This window comes from Mustela nigripes, chromosome 7 (genome assembly GCF_022355385.1).
Source record: "Mustela nigripes isolate SB6536 chromosome 7, MUSNIG.SB6536, whole genome shotgun sequence".
NCBI classification, from domain to species: Eukaryota; Metazoa; Chordata; class Mammalia; order Carnivora; family Mustelidae; genus Mustela; species Mustela nigripes.
Window position 1 is genome coordinate 115694090 of NC_081563.1, and position 18766 is coordinate 115712855.

The following is an 18766-nucleotide window of genomic DNA, read 5'->3' on the forward strand; positions in this document are numbered from 1 at the left end:
TTAATGAGACCTGGCTCTGGTAAATGGTGGGTTTTTCTTATGCTGTCACCTACGCAATAGACAGCTGGGGATGCTGGGCACAGAAGTGTAGCCTGTAATGTGCATCTTGCTACAAGCAGGCCTGGGGCCACCAACAAAAGAAAGACCTCTTGAAGGCTGGTGAGAAGAGTGACTTTCTCAGTGTTTACTGAATGCCTCCTGTCACCTTTGCGAGGTGGGGATCCTGGTGATCCAGCCCATGTGATGGGGGGACTACCGACTGATGATCAGTAGACGTCTTTATTTCTTACGATCACTTCTTTTATACCTTCCACAAGATCCGATTACAAACAGGATATAGATTTCTGTGCAAGGCACAGGCTACATGTAAGATGTGATTTACAAGCAGGCAATCAAGTGAGACAAGTGAAAAACAATGATTATCTCTTAGCTTTAAATGAGAATATCTCTTAGCTTTAAATGACAGGAGCAAGTTAAGGATTCTCCACACTTATCAGATCTATCTTAAAGGAGGATGTGAAAACACTCCAGAGATCCTCCCATGTTTATTCCGGGCATTGACCCAGGAAGACTCTTGCCCTCCACCTCCTGGAGTTTTCTCACAGGATTCGACAGGACCCCAGTCACGTTGGCGAGGATCTGGGTTGTGTTCCAACAACCTCCCATGAGCCAAGTTCTGAATCCTGTGTAGAGGAGGAAGGCCAACCTTGAGGCATCCTCACTGGAAAGCACCAAACTTTCCCTCTCTCAATTAATCTAGACAAACACACGAGGCTGACTCCCCAAATGCCTATTGGATGGCCTGAGGGACATCCTGGAACCAGGTCTGGTTTGACCTGCATCTTACTCTCCACAGCCTAGCGGGACCTGTAGTCAGCATACTGGGATTTCAAGTACATGGGGAAGTAACCCTGAAAATTGGTCTTTCCACGAACAACACCCAGTGTGTCAACCTGCAAGTCCAGGACAAGGACATCAAGGTCACCAAAGTGTCTCTTCAGATAGTGGATACGTACGTAAGACCATTTTTCTCATTTTCTAGAACAGTGTGTGCCAGAATGTCCTCACTAATGCCACCCTTAGAGATAAATTTGGCCAATCCAATGGTTTGAATGATCTGTAAATGGAGGCTCAGAGAGGGGTCTCTGTTTGGGAACAGCCCCCCACTGTTTGAAAACCGTCTTCTCTCACTCTGCCTATACTATGCTAGGCATACTCTTTGTATTTTGTTCTTTTGCATAAGCAATACATCTACTTAGATCAAAATTCAAAAGATACGAAAAGCCATGTGAAAAGTCTTCCTCCCTCCCATTGATGCCAACTGGCTAATTATCCTTCTTGGAAAGAACCAATGAATCTAGTCTCTTCTGCTGGCTTTCAGCAATATTATATATGTGTAGCTGTGTGTATGTGTACACACACTAAAAGGGGCAGATATTTTATACACCTTTCTGGACTCTGGATTGTTTCACTTTAAAAAAAAGAGCTTGGAATCTGTTGCATCCATATATAGCTTCTTCATTTTTTACGGCCTAGCATTCCATTATGAAGGGCACGCAATTTAACAGTCCTTTATTAAAGAAGCGTTGTATTTTTCAGTTATTAGCTTTTATATCCAACTCCAACTAGTAAGGTCCCAGGCAAGTCTGTTCACTATCAATGGGTATCTGAAGAATAAATCCCTCTGCATGGGATTGCTGGGTCCGATGTCAGGCATTGGCAGTCTTCCCAGGTATCGCTGCATCTTCCTTAATGACTGAAACTGTAGACAAAAGGTTCAGGTGCTTGTACAAATTAGGAAGCAGGACATCATGCAGCTGTTTCATCCATAGATGTGTTTTTTCCCAATGTCTGGGCAAAATCTAGAAATGCAAGAGTCACATGGTTCTCCACATCTTTCCCAGGCTCACAGGTACTTTGTCAGGGGCCGTCCCTGTGCCTCTGCCTCTGGACAACATCATTTCTCAATTGTTGACAGTCGCTGTGGAAGAAAATGTAAGTCCTAAGAAAGAGGAGAGCACCACCTCAGAGGGCTAGGTCACTGGGAGAAAGACAGGGAGGAGCCCTTTCCTTGGATGTAGCCTGATGCTGGGAGAGACTCAAGAAGGAGATAATCAGTCAGTCCTTCTGGCCCCAAAGACCCAGCAGCAGGACAGGATAATGCCTCTGACCGGGAGAAGGAGAAGATGAGTTCTGTCAAAGAGAAGTCCAAGAAATAGGACTGGAAGAAGGGAAGGAGGATGGGGAGGAGGGAGAGAGAGCCGGGCTGAGGGGAACAGGCCTGCTGCACTTCCTTGGCAAGGCTAACTGGTGGTGATTTCACAGTTTCAAGAATCAGAATCGTGTGACATTGAGTTCAGTGATTTCAACGAATGCAAGAACTGTGAGTACAAATTCCAGACCTCCCTGAGGCTCATGGGTCAATGGAGGGCCCCTCTGGGATCCCACCAGATGACAGAGCAGAGAGTATGGGGCTGTGAGCTACAATACCACGTACCTCCAAGCATTCCAACCTCAGCACCCTCGTGGCAGAAAATGTGGCAACCTACAGGCTTCTCTGAATCACTGTGACTCATTCTCTAAGATAGAGCAGGGCAAAGAAACCCTTAGAAGTCTCTTTGTTAACCCTACCGCCCAAGTGGTTTGCGAAGTGCACATGTGTATAGAGTTAGAGCAAGGAGCATTCCCAGTCCTCACGCCAGGGAAGCTGAGAAGCAAAAATTCCCTCCAATGTCCCCCAATATATCTGGGAGACAGGAATGAGAGGACATAGTGGGACAGTGGCTGCCAACACAGTCCAAGCAGGAAACTGGTAACATTTCCCAAGTCCCAGAGTAGATGAAACTGGGGCCTGGGCAACAAGCCTTTTCCTCTCACTTGAGGTTTTGGCACAACAAGAATAGGGCCAAGCCCTTGTGTTGTCTTCCTCCCTGAAGCCTCCTCCCAGAAATGTGGAAAAGCCAGTAGGGTACCAGCTTCCTGCCTGGGAGCAAGAAAGCAAGAGTTGTCCACACTGATCCCCCACCTGGAGGGCGGAGCCACCAAGAGCCCGGGGGTAGCAGGGGTCACTCTATATACTCTCTTTCCTCTCACCCGCAGCTACTGGCTTGTTCAAGTACGAAGTTAAAAGCTCCAGGATTTCCATTCGAGGTCTTTCTATCTCCTACTGTGTAAGTGTTCTTTATGCTTACAACAGATTTCCATTCGAGGTCTTTCTATCTCCTACTGTGTAAGTGTTCTTTATGCTTACAACAGAGACATCCCTGAACTCATGAAATATATGCTACTTAAAGAACCCTTAAATAGGGGAATTCACCTGAACAGTGAGGTTCTGTGGCTTCTCTTAGACAATCAAAAGCCTGGGGGGCCCAAGTTGGACTACATCAGAGCAGTGCTTCCTCCTTTATAAGAGGTTCTGACTCTCCAGTCTCCACAAACCCCACAAGTTCCCACAGGCCCCTAACACGGAGGCTGGATAGGTCTCCTGCTGTCCTCATTCTCATCCACTGCAGTGCTCACAGGGGGCCACGTCACTCCTCGAAATCTCAGCTGGAACTGTTAGTCACACATAATGACACGCATTTTTCTGCCTTTCTTTCTCTAGGCTAAAGCCCTCTTTAACAGTGGTATAGTCCCTGTGCTTGGAGGTCCCCTGCCACCAGATCCTAAAAATGCCAACATTTCCTTAACCCTGTCTTCTAAGTTTCTCAAAGAAATTGTTGCTCAAAGTGCCAAGCAGAGCTCTGTCAAGGTAAGCACCATCTACATGGCTCTGGGCACCATTCTCCTCTTTGTGTAAGCCTAGTCTGTCAAACCCTGAGAGAAGGTAAAAAGGAAGTGGGTTCTAGAACATTCCTCCAGCGATCAATATGAGGAAATGCCGTGGGATGCAGATTTTCCCTTAATGATCATGTAAATGGATCCTTATTTTTTTTAAAGATTTTATTTATTTATTTGTCAGAGAGAGCGAGCGAGAGCGAGCACAGGCAGACAGAGTGGCAGGCAGAGGCAGAGGGAGAAGCAGGTTCCCCGCCAAGCAAGGAGCCCGATGTGGGACTAGATCCCAGGATGCTGGGATCATGACCTGAGCCGAAGGCAGCCTCTTAACCAACTGAGCCACCCAGGCGTCCCTAAATGGGTCTTTGTTAACACTGACAGAGAGCAGAGAGCAGGGACATGGAGAACAAAGGTTTTCTGAGTGCCTGCTTTTTGCCAAGGACAAAGCCAGGTGCCTTCTTTACATAATGAATGTCCTCGCATTCTCACAATAGTACTAGGAGGTTGGGGTTCTTATCCCCATTATACAGAGAACCAAAGCGAGAGAAGTCATTGACCCACAGCCACAGTATGAACTAGGGAGTGGGTTTATCCACATGGGAGGTAGTCATTTGCTTCTGGCCCCGAAAGTGAGAAAAGAGGCAGTAATACAAGGATATGATCATCACTGAGTACTTTCTATGGGCCGGGCTCAGTTTCAGCAATGTACGTGGTTTCCTTAATAGTGTCCCAACATGATCAAGTACAGAGCAGTCTGTCACAAGAGCACAGAAAGAAATGGTTTTTTTAAGTTGCTTGAAGGGTAACAGAAAAGCAAAATTTTACATGTTAAATGCCCTCCTGTCCTTCTGAGAAAGGAAATGACCTATAGGAAAATATCTGGAATTAGACCCACTAGGTGAGCGACTCGTACTAGAGGGCCAATAAATATTGAGTAAATGAACTGAGTGATGCCCAAGTATCTCACTAGGCAACATTCTGCAGTCCTTCTTCCTCTCCATATTTTAAATGATGACTTCTTTACAACAGATGAATAACCTGGCTGCAAGCATCTCCAAAATAGTCTACTCCTTCCAGTCAGGCAACCAAATCCAAGCCACCTACTGGGTCACTGTGGAAAAGGATGGTGAGAGTTTTGCTACTGGGAAAACGGTAAGTACTGAGTAATGAATCAGGATTGAGCTGAGGAGGAACTAACAGGAACGAAGGTTACATGGAAAGAAGAATGGTCTGGATAGTAAGGGGAGCCAGCATCAAATCCCTGCAGGCCCAAGTGCGTGGCTGTCCCTAAGACAAGGGAGGCTGGTGGGCTCAGCCACCAGGGCAGAAGAGATAAATAGGTTGTCTCCTGAGACCAGATAGTTTCCGCTCTGGTCCTTCCCTATGATCTTGCTGGTCATATCACAATGGGATATGTTTGCGGATTGGCCAGGTCAAGATATTATTTTTAACTCACGTTTGTTTTATATGAATGCAGACCTTGATCCTCTCCCATGACTGCAAGATTTTGAAAGACAAACTGATACCAGACATCAAGGTTAAGAGGTACTGTCTGTAACTACAAAATCCTGTCATTTGTCAGCATAGAAACAAATTATCAAGAACACAACTGAGGGCGCCTGGGTGGCTCAATGGGTTAAAGCCTCTACCTTCGGCTTAGGTTGTGATCCCAGGGTCCTGGGATCGAGCCCTACATCGGGCTCTCTGCTCAGCAGGGAACCTGCTTCCCCCTCTCTCTACCTGCCTCTCTGCCTACTTGTGATCTCTGTCTGTCAAATAAATAAATAAAATCTTAAAAAAAAAAAAAAACTTAAAAAAAATGAACACAACTGAAATCACATGCATAATTATAGGAAAATCAAAATGGAGCTTTACTCACCTTAAAATTCATTTCTCCTCTGGATCTGACATCTTATAAGTGGCTTTGAGAAGTGACTTAATACCTAAACTCTAGAATTGGTTAATATTTTTTATGTGAAAATAATTTTTCCTTGTACTGTTTCCTGACAGCTCTGAACACTCGGTTACACCCCCTGAGGATGTAAGTGGACTCAATTTCCAAAATATCTATATGTGAGAAATTACTTTAGGACCAGATGCTCAGTGACACAGGGACTCTGGAAGGAAAAGGTCACACAGACTAGATCACACATGCAATGTGGAATAGCACTATAGGTTCCAAACCTAAGCCCTCTCTGGAGAGTTCTTAAAACTAGTTCCTAAAGCCCATTATTGGAGTCCCACATTCAGTCAGTGACCCCAGGAAGTCCTAAATCCACGCTTTTTTAGTGTCCTGGGTAATTCTGATATACAAGGAAGTTCTAGGGTCCATTGGAAGGATGAAAAGGTAATCTTGCATGGGCTCATGGGCGCTGCTCAAAAATATACCCAGCCTCCCACGGTCTCACCCTTCCCATCAGTGGTTCTCAACCCATGTTCTATGGAATGAGCACATGGATCACCAGATGAGAGCCTGGGAAGTGGGGAAATGGGGAAAGTGAGGGTAGGGCCCAGCAAGTGGGCTCCAGGAAATTCACAGGAGGTTCCCCAACCACACCCCTCTTTAAGATACTTGGTCTTACACATGTTCATGCCATTATTCAACAAATGTTTAGTGAGCACCACTATGTGCCCAGCTCTAGGATACAACAATGATGAGATCCCTGACTCTGAGAGTGACTCTCAAGTTTAAGTGGTAAGACAGAGACAAATTAAAATCATTAATGAATCAGGTAAATCTTGAAGAGTCTAGTAGCCATACACTAGAGGCATATAGACTGGGCACCCAGAAGTGAACAACCTTATGGCTATGGGTGACTACAGGTGCTGTTCTTGTGTCAGCCCTGAGATAAAGAAGAGTCAGTTGAGAGACAGACTCTGGGAGTGTCGCAAGCCCAGTGATCCTTCATCTCATCTTTACTGCTGGGCAGCTGTGTAGACATGCCAGGCTCTGCGCAGGAGAAGGACTGTGGAAGGCATGGTCTCTAACTTTGTATAACTATCCACCTGACAGAAGGCACAATATTTATGCAGAAAGTTGTCGATTTAACATGAAGATGACAGAGTAAAGACCACCAACTAGGAGGCAGACAGTGAGTTCCCTGAGATGATGTCTGAACTTAGCCTTGAAGGAGGAGCGGTTTACTACTTTGGTACCCAAAGTGGGTACCAGGCAGAGGAAACAGGATGCATCAAAAGTAGGCATCACGGCATCATAGGCCTTTTGAAGAGGGAAAAGTTAAGTAGAATGTCAGCAGAGAGAAGCAAATCTTGGAGATCCTAGGAGGGGATACAGAGGAGGCAGGCTCAGCAACAACCAGGCCTTTCCAATACTGAATTCAGTATCTGTCTTGAGAATATGCTGCACCGCTATGACTACAGCACTGTTTGGAACATAATAGGAACCCAATAAACATTTGTTCAAAGAGCCACCTAAGGCATCAAAACCTACTGAAAGGCTTAGCAAAACCCCTAAGGCAGAAGAGGCCCAAGGGATTGACCGAGTTCCACCTCTCCACCTAGTCTTGTTCAGTAATAGACTTCTACTGAACCCACATGTCAGAGGCACCCAAGATACACTGAAAAAATGCTCTTCCCATCTCTTCCAGGAGGATGAGGTACAAGATGTAATGCCCGTGGTTCTGAAGAAATTTTTATCTGCCGTTAACGGTATGTGGAATTAGTAATGTAAACACTTAGAAGAGTCATAAGGGACAAGCCTGTGAAACCACGCTACAGAATGTTCTATGGCACTGAGCACAGTATCTATCAATCACCATCCAGATTGAAAATCACTTCTTGTTTTCAGATAGGGACTTCAGAATCTTGAGATGCCAGAACATGAAAATTAAATCTAAATGCCTCTTCTATAGGTCCTAATGAAATCTTGCCCACTAGGGGGTCTTCAGGACCAACATCATCATACCACTTAGAGGAAACATGGACCTGGATCACCTAGTCACAGAGATGCTGGAGTCTGAGACACTTGAGACTGAGATCATGAACTTCACAACCATCCAGAGATGATGGTACAGAATACCACCTGTTCATACTTGTGATGAACTCTAGAGGGGTTCAAAATATTGCAAATAACACCAAAATAGTAGGGTCTTTTAGTCTTCTTAAGTTAGTGAAGGCAGACATGCTTACATGTCTCTAAATACTGATTCTCTGTACACAGAATACCCACCAGGTTTCCAGTTATTTCTAGGGTCATTTCTGATCCTTGCAAACCTACCCATACACACACAGAAGATTAAGAGAGTCTATGTCTAAAACCTGTCCATTGAATGGGCATGGGAACAAGTTCTCCTAGAGCTGTACACTGACCAGAGATCCTGCCAGTTGATTGTGGCTAAAATAAACCAACGAGATCATTGTTTTTTTTCAACTCATATCATAAAATTCTTCTTTATTTTAGAAATGACAAGTATGTGGAATGTGCCACCAGGAATAACCTCAAATCCTCTAACCAAAGCCAAGGTTGAAGTACTTAAATCGGTAAGAGAGAAATATAAGTATTTCCCTTTTGCACTAAGGCCTACTCTGTACTTCAACCTTCACAGGAATACGAATGGGGCCAGTGGGCCTCAGCCTCAGTCTGTTCCAGGCTGCCTTATCAGCTCCAACCAAACTCCCCACTCTTTCCTAGGTGGATTCATTGCCTACTGTCCCTTTAGTCACAGGTCCTAAAACTGAGACACTCTTGGTTATATGCAGGCAAATAATCTATCCATCCCCATGAGGACTCTCATACTTTTCTGACTATGCCTCAGTCCCTTCTTTGGAAAGACTCCTACCACATATCCCTGACTCATCCACACTATTACCTTCTGTATGCTAGAGCCTTTCACTCTTTGCCTCCCCGACTCTCATTTTCCTCCTTCTTCCTATCTATCTAACCTTAAAACCAGAGAAAATTTCAAAGAGAACCTGCTTCCTAAGAAACAGGTAAACGAATGGGATTTTTATTTAAATTTGTCACCAGGAAAACAGTAAATGATGAGGGTGGAACAAGAGAAGATATCCGAGAGAGCAAATAAGTTCAGCCTCTCCATCACCCTTAGATGTTCCATTCTTGATAAACATGCTTATCAAGTATGTAACCCAAATGGGAAAATAACTTCTTTCATTTTGGCTCAAATCTCAGAAGTTGTATATTCATGTTTTTACTTAACTCCCAAATTTCCCTGGATCTGTGGCCAAATCAACTACCAGAGTACAGAGCAGAGTAAATCAGCATTTACCTCAGTGTTGGTTTTCTGCCTCCTGCTCTTACCTGCACCTGTACTCCATGGCTCTGAGTGGCCTTCGACATATCAGTTAGCCTCCCGAAGTCAGCCTTGAGTCAAGGGATGGGATCAGATGAACATCAACTGTGTTCCAGCTACAAATGATAGCCTAACCAGAACTGGCTTATGCAACAACAATAAAATTATAGGCAATGAACATCCAGGGATGAGACTAGCTTCAGCAGTGGCCTGAATCAGGGCCTAAATAATGATACCAGAATCCATCTCTTGGCTCTACTGTTTCTAGGTGGGGTGTACTTTGGCTGTACATGGAGGTCTCTACCTACTGAGAGCTTCACTCTCCATATCTTTCTGGAATAGTTCAAACAACAATCACCCAGAAATAACCTCGGGGACTCCCATTAACCTGACTTGTTCCTTCCTTGAAGCAAGCACTGTGGGCGGGGGGATAGACTGCACTGGCTAGCTCAGTCCATGCCTATAGTCAGCTTATGTATTTGAGTATAATTAGTTGTCTTTCATCTCCTCACAGAACGATCTTCAGGCAGCAAACTAAACCCAGCATACCTGATGCCAGAGAATTTTCCAGAATGAAAGCATTCTAAAACTTCTCTAAGAAATATTGAGCCAAGGACATCCTTATCATTAAAAAGCCAAGTAGAATAGTGTTCTGAACATGCCAACTATTTTTCGGAATCTCACCAACATTATCTTGAATTAACAAGTGCAACAAAAGCAAGAATCCAGCAATTTTTGGCATTCTGTAATCACTTCTTTAATAATTAACCTGTTTTCATGCAAAAAAAAAAAAAGGACTCCTTTGTCTTCAATTCATAGAAACAGGAATTTCATCTTGTGTTTATGACTAGTAAAAGCACTATTTATTAGGGACATAAAAATTAATAGTATGAATGATGAGGCAACAAACCCAGGGTTAATTTATCTTGTGCACTGCGGGACAATCTTGACAATGATTAAGACTTTTCAGGGCACCTGGGTGGCTCAGCTGTTAAGCTTCTACCTTTAGCATATGTCAGGATACCAGGGTCTTGGGTTTGAGCCACATCAGACTCCCCACTCAGCAAGGAGCCTGTTTCTCCCTTACTCCTGCTGCCTGCCGCTCCCCCTATTAGTGCGCTCTCTCTGTCAAACAAATAAATAAAATCTTAAAAAAAAAAAAAAAAAAAGACTTTTCTACCCCTCTTTCCTTTCCTCTCCAATTCCAAGTGCTTTCTTTTTTTTTTTTTTTCCCAAGATTTTATTTATTTATTTGACAGAGATCACAAGAAGTCAGACAGGCAGGCAAAGAGAGAAGCAGGGGGAAGCAGGTTCCCAGCTGAGCAGAGAGCCCGATGCGGGGCTCGATCCCAGCACCCTGAGATCATGACCTGAGCCAAAGGCAGAGGCTTAACCCACTGAGCCACCCAGGTGCCCTCCAAGTGCTTTCTTTTTTGCCCCTTAGGCCAACAAGAAAATCACACAGGGGATAGAATCCAACCTCCTCCTAAACAATGAGGGGCAGAGTCCAAATGCTAAAAGCTGGTTGGAAAAGAGCACAGGAGAGCCTGGCAATTCGATGAATAGGCTACCAAATAATCTGGGTTCCAGCTTAGGAATTACAGAACATGCCAAGTGGCCAGAGGAGGAAAGCTAAGCCAAGCAGTCAGGAGACCAATATATACAAAGAGCCCCAGAAAAGTATGCAACAGGGATACTGAGAAACACAACTATGATCTCTACATCAGGCAAAGACTCTATGCCTTGTGCCCAATGTCTGTTCTGGAACCAAAAGAATTCAGATTGTCGGGGCGCCTGGGTGGCTCAGTGGGTTAAGCCACTGCCTTCAGCTCGGGTCATGATCTCAGGGTCCTGGGATCGAGTCCCGCATGGGGCTCTCTGCTCAGCAGGGAGCCTGCTTCCCTCTCTCTCTCTGTCTGCCTCTCCGTCTACTTGTGGTTTCTCTCTGTCAAATAAATAAATAAAATCTTAAAAAAAAAAAGAAGAATTCAGATTGTTCTGAATTCTTCCCCTACCAGGAAGGGGAAGAAGAGCCAGATACTGGGCCTGCCTCACAGCAAGGGGCAGCACCCTATAAAATAAAGGCCAAATCACACTATTACCTTCAGCCTCTTGTCCAAACTTAGGTCTTAATTTCTCCCCAGGCTATACCTCCCATAGTCAATTCCAGCTCAGTAAATGGCAATACAATTCACTCAGGTTCCCTAGCCAGACGTAGAATCATTCTTGATTCCTTTCTTCACCAACAGACCAAGTCCTTTTGATTCCACCTCAAGAACACCTCACCCATCTGTTTGCTTCTCTCTCACCATGCCAGTCCAAGTCATCATCATCACTTACCAGGGCAACTGGTCCCCCTGCTTCTGCCCTTCCCACCTACCATCTAGTCTCTACCTGGCAGCCAGAGTGCTCTCAATAAAACACATGCTCCTACTTAAAAACCTTTCCATCACTGTGAGCATATGGAGAAATTGGAACCCTCATGCATTGCTAGTGGGAAGGTGAAAATGGTCCAGTCTCTGTGGAAAACAGATTGGCTGTCCCTCAGAAGGTTGAAACACAAAATTTACACATGACCCAGTAATCCCACTCCTAGGTATATGCCCACAAGAACTGAAAACAGGCATTCAAACAAACACTGTACATGATTATTTGTAGCAGAACTGTTCACAACAGCTAAAACATCTGAACAAGTTAACATTTAAGATGTTCAAATGTTCATCTATAAATGGATGGATGAACACATGTGGTATGTACACATACATGCACACACGCAGATGCATGCACACACAAAGAAATACTCTTCAGCCATAAAAAGGAATGAGGTATTGATACATTGCTACAAGGCGATCAACCTTGAAAAGATTATGCTCAGTGAACAAAGCCAAGCACAAAACATCATATATTGTAGGACTCAAGATATATGAAATATTTAAAACAGGTAAATCCATAGAAACAGAATGCAAAATGGTAATTACCAGGAAGGCAGGGAATAGCTAAGGAGCCTAACTGCTTAATGGGTATGGAGTTTTCTTCTGGAAGGACAGAAATATTTCAGAACTAGATAGAGGTGGTGGTTGCACAAAATTGTGAATATACTAAATGCCTCGCCTCCATTTGAAACAGAGACTTCTAAACAAACAGAGACTTCTAAACAGGGACTAAACAAGAGACTTCCAGGGAAGATGGCAGAGTAGGAGGACTCTGCCCTCACCTCATCCCACAGATACAACTAGATAGCACCCATCAGTGTAAATAAGCCAGAAAATTACCTGAAGACTGGCAGAAAAGACTCTCCACAGGGAAATGTAGAGAAGAGGCCACACTGAGGAGGGCAAGAAGGAAAGAGAAATGGTGGGGAGCTAAATGGAACCACAGGGTTATCCTTGGGAGGGAGCAAGGCTGCAGGTACCGAGTGCTGCGAGGGGAGAAAAACAGACCCTCAAACCAGGCATCTCAGGCATAGGGAACCCACACAGGAAGACTGGGAAGACAAACCCCCGTTACATTTGGCTTTGAAAAGCAGAAGGGCTGAATTTCACGAGTTCTTACCATCAGAGGAGCTTAACAACTAGAACTTTAAAAATCAGCAGGCTCAGCTCTAGGAGAACTGAGAAGGCAATAAAAAATTAAAAATTGAAGCAAAAACCTTCGGGGCGCCTGGGTGGCTCAGTAGGTTAAAGCCTCTGCCTTCGGCTCAGGTCATGATCCCACGGTCCTGGGATGGAGCCCCATGTCAGGCTCTCTGCTCCGCGGGGAGCCTGCTTCCTCCTCTCTCTCTCTACCTGCCTCTCTGCCTACTTGTGATCTCTGTCAAATAAATAAAATCTTTAAAAAAAAAAAAAAAAAAAAAAAAAACACCTTCCAGGGCACCTGGGTGATTCAGTCGGTTGAGTGTCCAACTCTTGGTTTCAGCTCAGGTCATGATCTCAGGGCGTGATCTCAGGGTTGTGGGATCGAGCACCACAGCAGCTCCCTGCTCAGCAGAAAGTCTGCCCTCACCCTCTTCCTCTATTCCTCTCCCTGCTCACTCGCTCCCTCTCTCTAAAGTAAATAAAATCTTAAAAAAGAAAAAACAAAAGCCTTCTAACCCACAGTAACAACAAACCACCCAGATGTTGGTTTCTAATATCATTCTCTACAAAAGTAATCAGGACCCCTTGGAGAAATGGCTAATTCTAGGACTAGAGAAAATATATAAAAGATGACCCTGAAGCATCTTTTTAATTGCTGAAAGTAAGAAAGTACTCAAGGAAACCACAATGATGGAAGTATGTCAAAGTTAAAGAACCAAGTGAAAGGGCTGCAAAAGCTGAAAACAACAGGACCAACAGAATAAACAGAGTGGTACTGGATTATAACCCAAGTATAAAATAAATATCCAGCAGTCTATACTGATATAAACAAATTATTCAGCAGGTAAGTGAGGGGAGAACAGACACAGCCCCTGTGCAGAAAAAGCCTGATTTACATAGCTACTTCACCTTCATGGACATGGAGCATAACTTCCCACTGCTAAGTCTCAGCAGCACAGTGACCTTTCTCCCAGGAGCACAGTATGGAAAGGGGGCGAAAGCAACTTTACAATCAAGAAAACTGACAAACACTACCTCAAGCCAGGTAATCAAGGGTAATATGAATAGTGATAAATAGTATTACATATGTACCCTTATGATGTGATGAGAATGGTACTTTATTTCTGTGGTCTTCCTCCCCTAAACACATAACTGCAGTCTGATCATGAGAAAAACAAGTGACAAAATCCAATTGAGGGGCACTCTAGAAAGTATCTGACCAGTTCTCCTCAAAACTGTCAAGGTCGGGATGCCTGGGTGGCTCAGTATTAAGTGTCTGCCTTCTGCTGCCTTCAGTTCAGGTCATGATCCCAGGCTCCTGGGATTGAGCCCTGCCTGCTTCTCCCTCTACTTGCTCTGCCGGCAACTCCCCCTGCTTGTGCTCTGACAAATAAAATCTTGAAAAAATAAAAAACTGTCAAGGTCATCAAAAACAAGGAAAATCTGAGAAATGGGCACAATCAAGAGGAGAAATTCACTTTTAGAACCAAAGACATGGGGAACCTGGGTGGCTCAGTGGGTCGGGCCTCTGCCTTCAGCTCAGGTCATGATCTCAGGTTCCTGGGATCAAGCCCCACATCGGGCTCTCTACTCAGCAGGGAGCCTGCTTCCCCCTCTCTCTGCCTGCCTCTCTGCCTACTTGTAATCTCTGTCAAATAAATAAATAAAATCTTAAAAAAAATAAAAAAGAACCAAAGACATAAATAAGCTGAAAGTAAAGGAATGGAAAAAGATATTTCATCCAAATGGTAACCAAAACACAATTAAGGAAACTACACTAGTATTACAGAAAATAAAAGTAAACTTTATTTTTTACAAAAGATTTTATTTATTCATTTGTGAGAGAGAATGGGGCAGGGGAGGACAGGCAGAGGGAGAGGGAGAAGCAGACCCCTTGCTGAGTGCAGAGCCCAACACAGGGCTCGATCCCATGATCCCGATATCATGACCTGAGCTAAAGGTAGCCGCTTAACTGACTGAGGAACCCAGGCGCCCCCAGAAAATAAATTTAAAACAAAAACTGTCACAAGAGACAAAGGACATTATATAATAACAAAAAGGCAATTTATCGACATGATATAACAGTTATAAATGTATGTGCAATAAGCCCAGAAGTTATATAGCAAACTCTACAGAACTGAACGCAGAAATATATAATTCAATAGTAACGAACAGAGAGCACAACATCCTACTTTCAACAGTGGAAAGAATAATTACACAAAAGATAAAAAAGAAAGTGGAACGTTTGAAAAACACTATAAACCAACTAGACATAGCAAACATACAGAATCTACCACCAACAAGAAAATACATATTCTTCTCAAGTACACATAGAACATTCTCTAGGAGAGACAGTATTTCAGATGACAAACAATTCCCAATAATCACGTACTTTAAAATGGTGAAATTACTGGGATTTGAATTACATTTCAATATAAAGGGAAAAAGGGAGAATTCAGCCAAAGTGGCTATAGTAATACTAGACAATGTAGATTTTATTTTTTTATTTTTTTATTTTTAATATTTTTATTTATTTATTTGACAGAGAGAGAGATCACAAGCAGGCAGAGAGGCAGGCAGAGAGAGAGGGGGGGAAGCAGGCTCCCTGCTGAGCAGAAAGCCCGATGCGGGACTCGATCCCAGGACCCTGGGATCATGACCTGAGCCAAAGGCAGCGGCTTAACCCACTGAGCCACCCAGGCGCCCGACAATGTAGATTTTAAAGCAAAAAAATTACCAGGGAAAGGTGCGTGGTTGGCTCAGTCAGTGGAGCATGCAGCTCTTTACCTTGCAGTAATGAGTTCAAGCCCCCCACTGGGTATAGAGATTACTTAAAAATAAAATCTCAGGGACGCCTGGGTGGCTCAGTTGGTTAAGCAGCTGCCTTTGGCTCAGGTCATGATCCCAGGGTCCCGGGATCGAGTCGGGCTCCTTGAGCCTGCTTCTCCCTCTGCCTCTAGCCTGCCACTCTCTCTGCCTGTGCTTACTCTCTCTCTCTAACAAATAAATAAAATCTTAATAAATAAATAAATAAATAAATAAAATCTTAGGGGCACCTGGGTGGCTCAGCCAGTTAAATGTCTGCCTTTGGCTCAGGTCATGATCTCAGGGTCCTGGGATCGAGCCCCGCATCAGGCTCCCTGCTCAGAGGTAGGCCGCCTCAGTTTGGAACATACTTTACTGTCCCTCCTCCACCTTCTGAAAGTTCTGGCCTTCATAAAAAGGTACTAAATTAGGAGAAAGTGATAGTAGGGAAACTGACCAATTATAGACACCTATTGTATTGTTTTAGTTATTTACCATATGTATGTTTTACTTCTTCATACTTCAAATTTCAAATTTTAAAATTTTAAAAACAAACAAACAAACAAAATTTTAAAAACAGCTTTTGAATAAAGAACTGAGGTGAAGAGCCATAACAAATATTTTCCTCAGCAGATGGACATTGGGAGCAGAAACCAATCTTCCCAGGCCAAACCAGCATCTGAGGAAGAGTTCCCAAAGGCTGCCATCAGGTCAGTAGAAATGTCTAAAGGAGATCATGACCAGACACACAATAAAGACTTCAGCATACCCTAATATACACAGTCTGTTTTAGAAGCAAAATCTTTCCATGATTGCCCCCATCTGCTGAGTACTTACTATTTCATAGTGCTACACTCTTCACAAGTTATAATCTCACTGAACTTCATATGAGATAAGCATTTTATTATCCTTATGTCACATGAGAAAACCAAGGCACACAAGAATAATTACTGAAGTTACTCTGATTCCAAATATTTCTATGTTATCATCTTTTAGATTTTTTTTCATTATACCCACAGAATGACATAATGTTGGTAGTGAATGGTCCAAGAGGGACTTCTCAGAGCCTACTAGGAGGTAATGACATCTCAAAAAGTCGAAGTGCTAAGTAAATCAGTAATCAAAAAACTCCCAACAAACAAAAGCTCAGGACCAGACGGCTTCACAGGTGAATCCTACCAAACATTTAAAGAAGAGTTAAGGGACGCCTGAGTGACTCAACCAGTTAAGTGACTAGCTCAGATCATGATCCTGGAGTCCCGGGATCGAGGCCCACATCGGCAGGGAGTTTGCTTCTCCCTCTCTTCCTGCTCCTTCTCTCTCTTTCACTTGCTCACTTTCTCTCTCTCTAATAAATAAATAAAAGTAAGAGTTAATACCTATTCTCAAACTATTCCCCAAAAAAAGAAAAGGAAGGAAAACTTCCAAATTCATCCCATGAGGCCAGCATTAGTATCCTGATACCAAAAACAGATAAAGGCATCATTAAAAAAGAGAGCTGCAGACCAATATCCTTAATGAACACAGATGTGAGAATTCTCAACAAAATACGAGCAAACTGAATTCAACAATACATTAAAAAAATCATTCACCACGATTAAGTAAGATTTATTCCTAGCTTGCCAGGATGGTTCCATATTCACAAATCAATCAACATCAGTTGGTTGGACGACTGCCTTCGGCTCAGGTCATGATCCCGGAGTCCCGGGATCGAGTCCCGCATGGGGCTCCCAACTCCACGGGGAGTCTGCTTCTCTCTCTGACCTTCTCCTCGCTTGTGTTCTCTCTCACTGTCTCTCTCTCAAATAAATAAATAAATAAATATCTTTTAAAAATAAATAAATAAAAAATAAAAAGCTTCTACAGTGAGGGAAACAATCAACAAAACTAAAAGGCAACCTATGGAGAAGATATTTGGAAATGACATCTGATAAAGTGTTAATAACCAAATATGTAAAGAACTCATAAAACTCAACATTCATGGGACACTTGGGTGGCTCAGTCGGTTAAGTGTCTGCTTTTGGCTCAGGTCATGATCCCAGGGTCCTGGGATCAAGCCCTGCTTCAGGCTCCCTGCTCAGCTCCCTTCTCCCTCTCCTTTTGCCTATCACTACTCCTGCGTGTGCTCTGTCAAATAAAGAAATAAAATCTTTTTTAAAAATAAAAACAAGGGTTGCCTGGGTGGCTCAGTGGGTTGAGGCCTCTGCCTTCAGCTCGGGTCGTGATCCCAGGGTCCTGGGATCCAGCCCCGAGTCTGGCTCTCTGTTCGGCAGGGAGTCTGCTTTCTCCTCTCTCTCTGCCTGCTTCTCTGCCTACTTGTGATCTCCGTCTGTCAAATAAATAAATCTTTAAAATCTTTTAAAAAAATAAATAAAAACTAAAAATAAAAACAAAAAACAAAAAAACCCAACACCCAAAAAAAAAATAATCGAATGAAAAATGGGCAGAAGACATGACAGACATTTCTCCAAAGAAGGCATACAGATGGCCAACAGACACACGAAGAGATGTTCTTTATCACTTACAACCAGGAAAATACAAATTAAAACCACAATAAAGTATCACCTCACACCTGTCAGAATGGCTAAAATCAGTAGCACAAGAAACAACAGGTGTTGGCAAAGATGTGGAGAAAAAGGAATCCTTGTGCACAGTTAGTGGGAATGCAAACTGGGGCAGCCACTGTGAAGAACAGGATGAAGGGGCGCCTGGGTGGCTCAGTGGATTAAAGCCTCTGCCTTCGGCTCAGGTTATGATCCCAGGGTCCTGGGCTCGAGCCCCGCATCGGGCTCTCTGCTTCCTCCTTTCTCTGCCTCTCTGCCTACTTGTGATCTCTGTCAAATAAATAAAGTCTTAAAAAAAAAAAAAGAACAGGATGAAGCTTCCTCAAAAGTTAATCACACTAGTAGGTGTGATTAGAAGAACACTAATTCAAATGGATACATGCATACCTACGTTTATAGCAGCATTATTTTCAGTAGCCAAGTTCCGGAAGTAGCCCAAGTATCCATCAACTGAGAAATGGATAAAGATGTGGTGTGTATATACAATGGAGTATTACTCAGCCCTAAAAAAAGAAAGAAATCTTGCCATCTGCAACGACATGGATGGGGCTAGAAAGTATAATGCTAAGCTAAGTGAAATAAGCCCATCAGAGAAAAACAAATCCCATATTATTTCAGTCCTATGTGGAATTGAAGAAACAAAACAAATAAAGGGGTAAAAATGAGAGCGGCATCTCAAGAAACAGACTCTTCACTACAGAGAACTTCTGGTTACCAGCAGGGAGGAGTTGGCGGGGGGAGGGGGGGGGAGCCTGAAACAGGTGATGGGTATTAG

At 43.6% G+C, this 18766-nt stretch overlaps 2 long non-coding RNA genes across 3 annotated transcripts; both read left to right on the plus strand.

Moving 5' to 3' along the window:
• The first annotated feature begins 885 nt into the window (after positions 1-885).
• On the plus strand, positions 886-5811 carry LOC132022725 (uncharacterized). Of its 2 annotated transcripts, none has more exons than XR_009405680.1 (5): positions 886-1012; positions 1905-1995; positions 2326-2383; positions 3100-3170; positions 3605-3653. It is a non-coding gene; the product is annotated as an uncharacterized LOC132022725 (long non-coding RNA). The 2 variants fall into 2 exon arrangements; XR_009405681.1 differs by lacking the exons at positions 886-1012; positions 1905-1995; positions 2326-2383; positions 3100-3170 and adding exons at positions 3196-3229; positions 4807-4929; positions 5255-5322; positions 5788-5811 and having other exon boundaries at positions 3605-3751.
• Positions 5812-7385: 1574 nt separating this feature from the next.
• On the plus strand, positions 7386-9745 carry LOC132022726 (uncharacterized). Its single transcript, XR_009405682.1, has 3 exons — positions 7386-7446; positions 8198-8277; positions 9562-9745. It is a non-coding gene; the product is annotated as an uncharacterized LOC132022726 (long non-coding RNA).
• The last annotated feature ends 9021 nt before the right edge of the window (positions 9746-18766 follow it).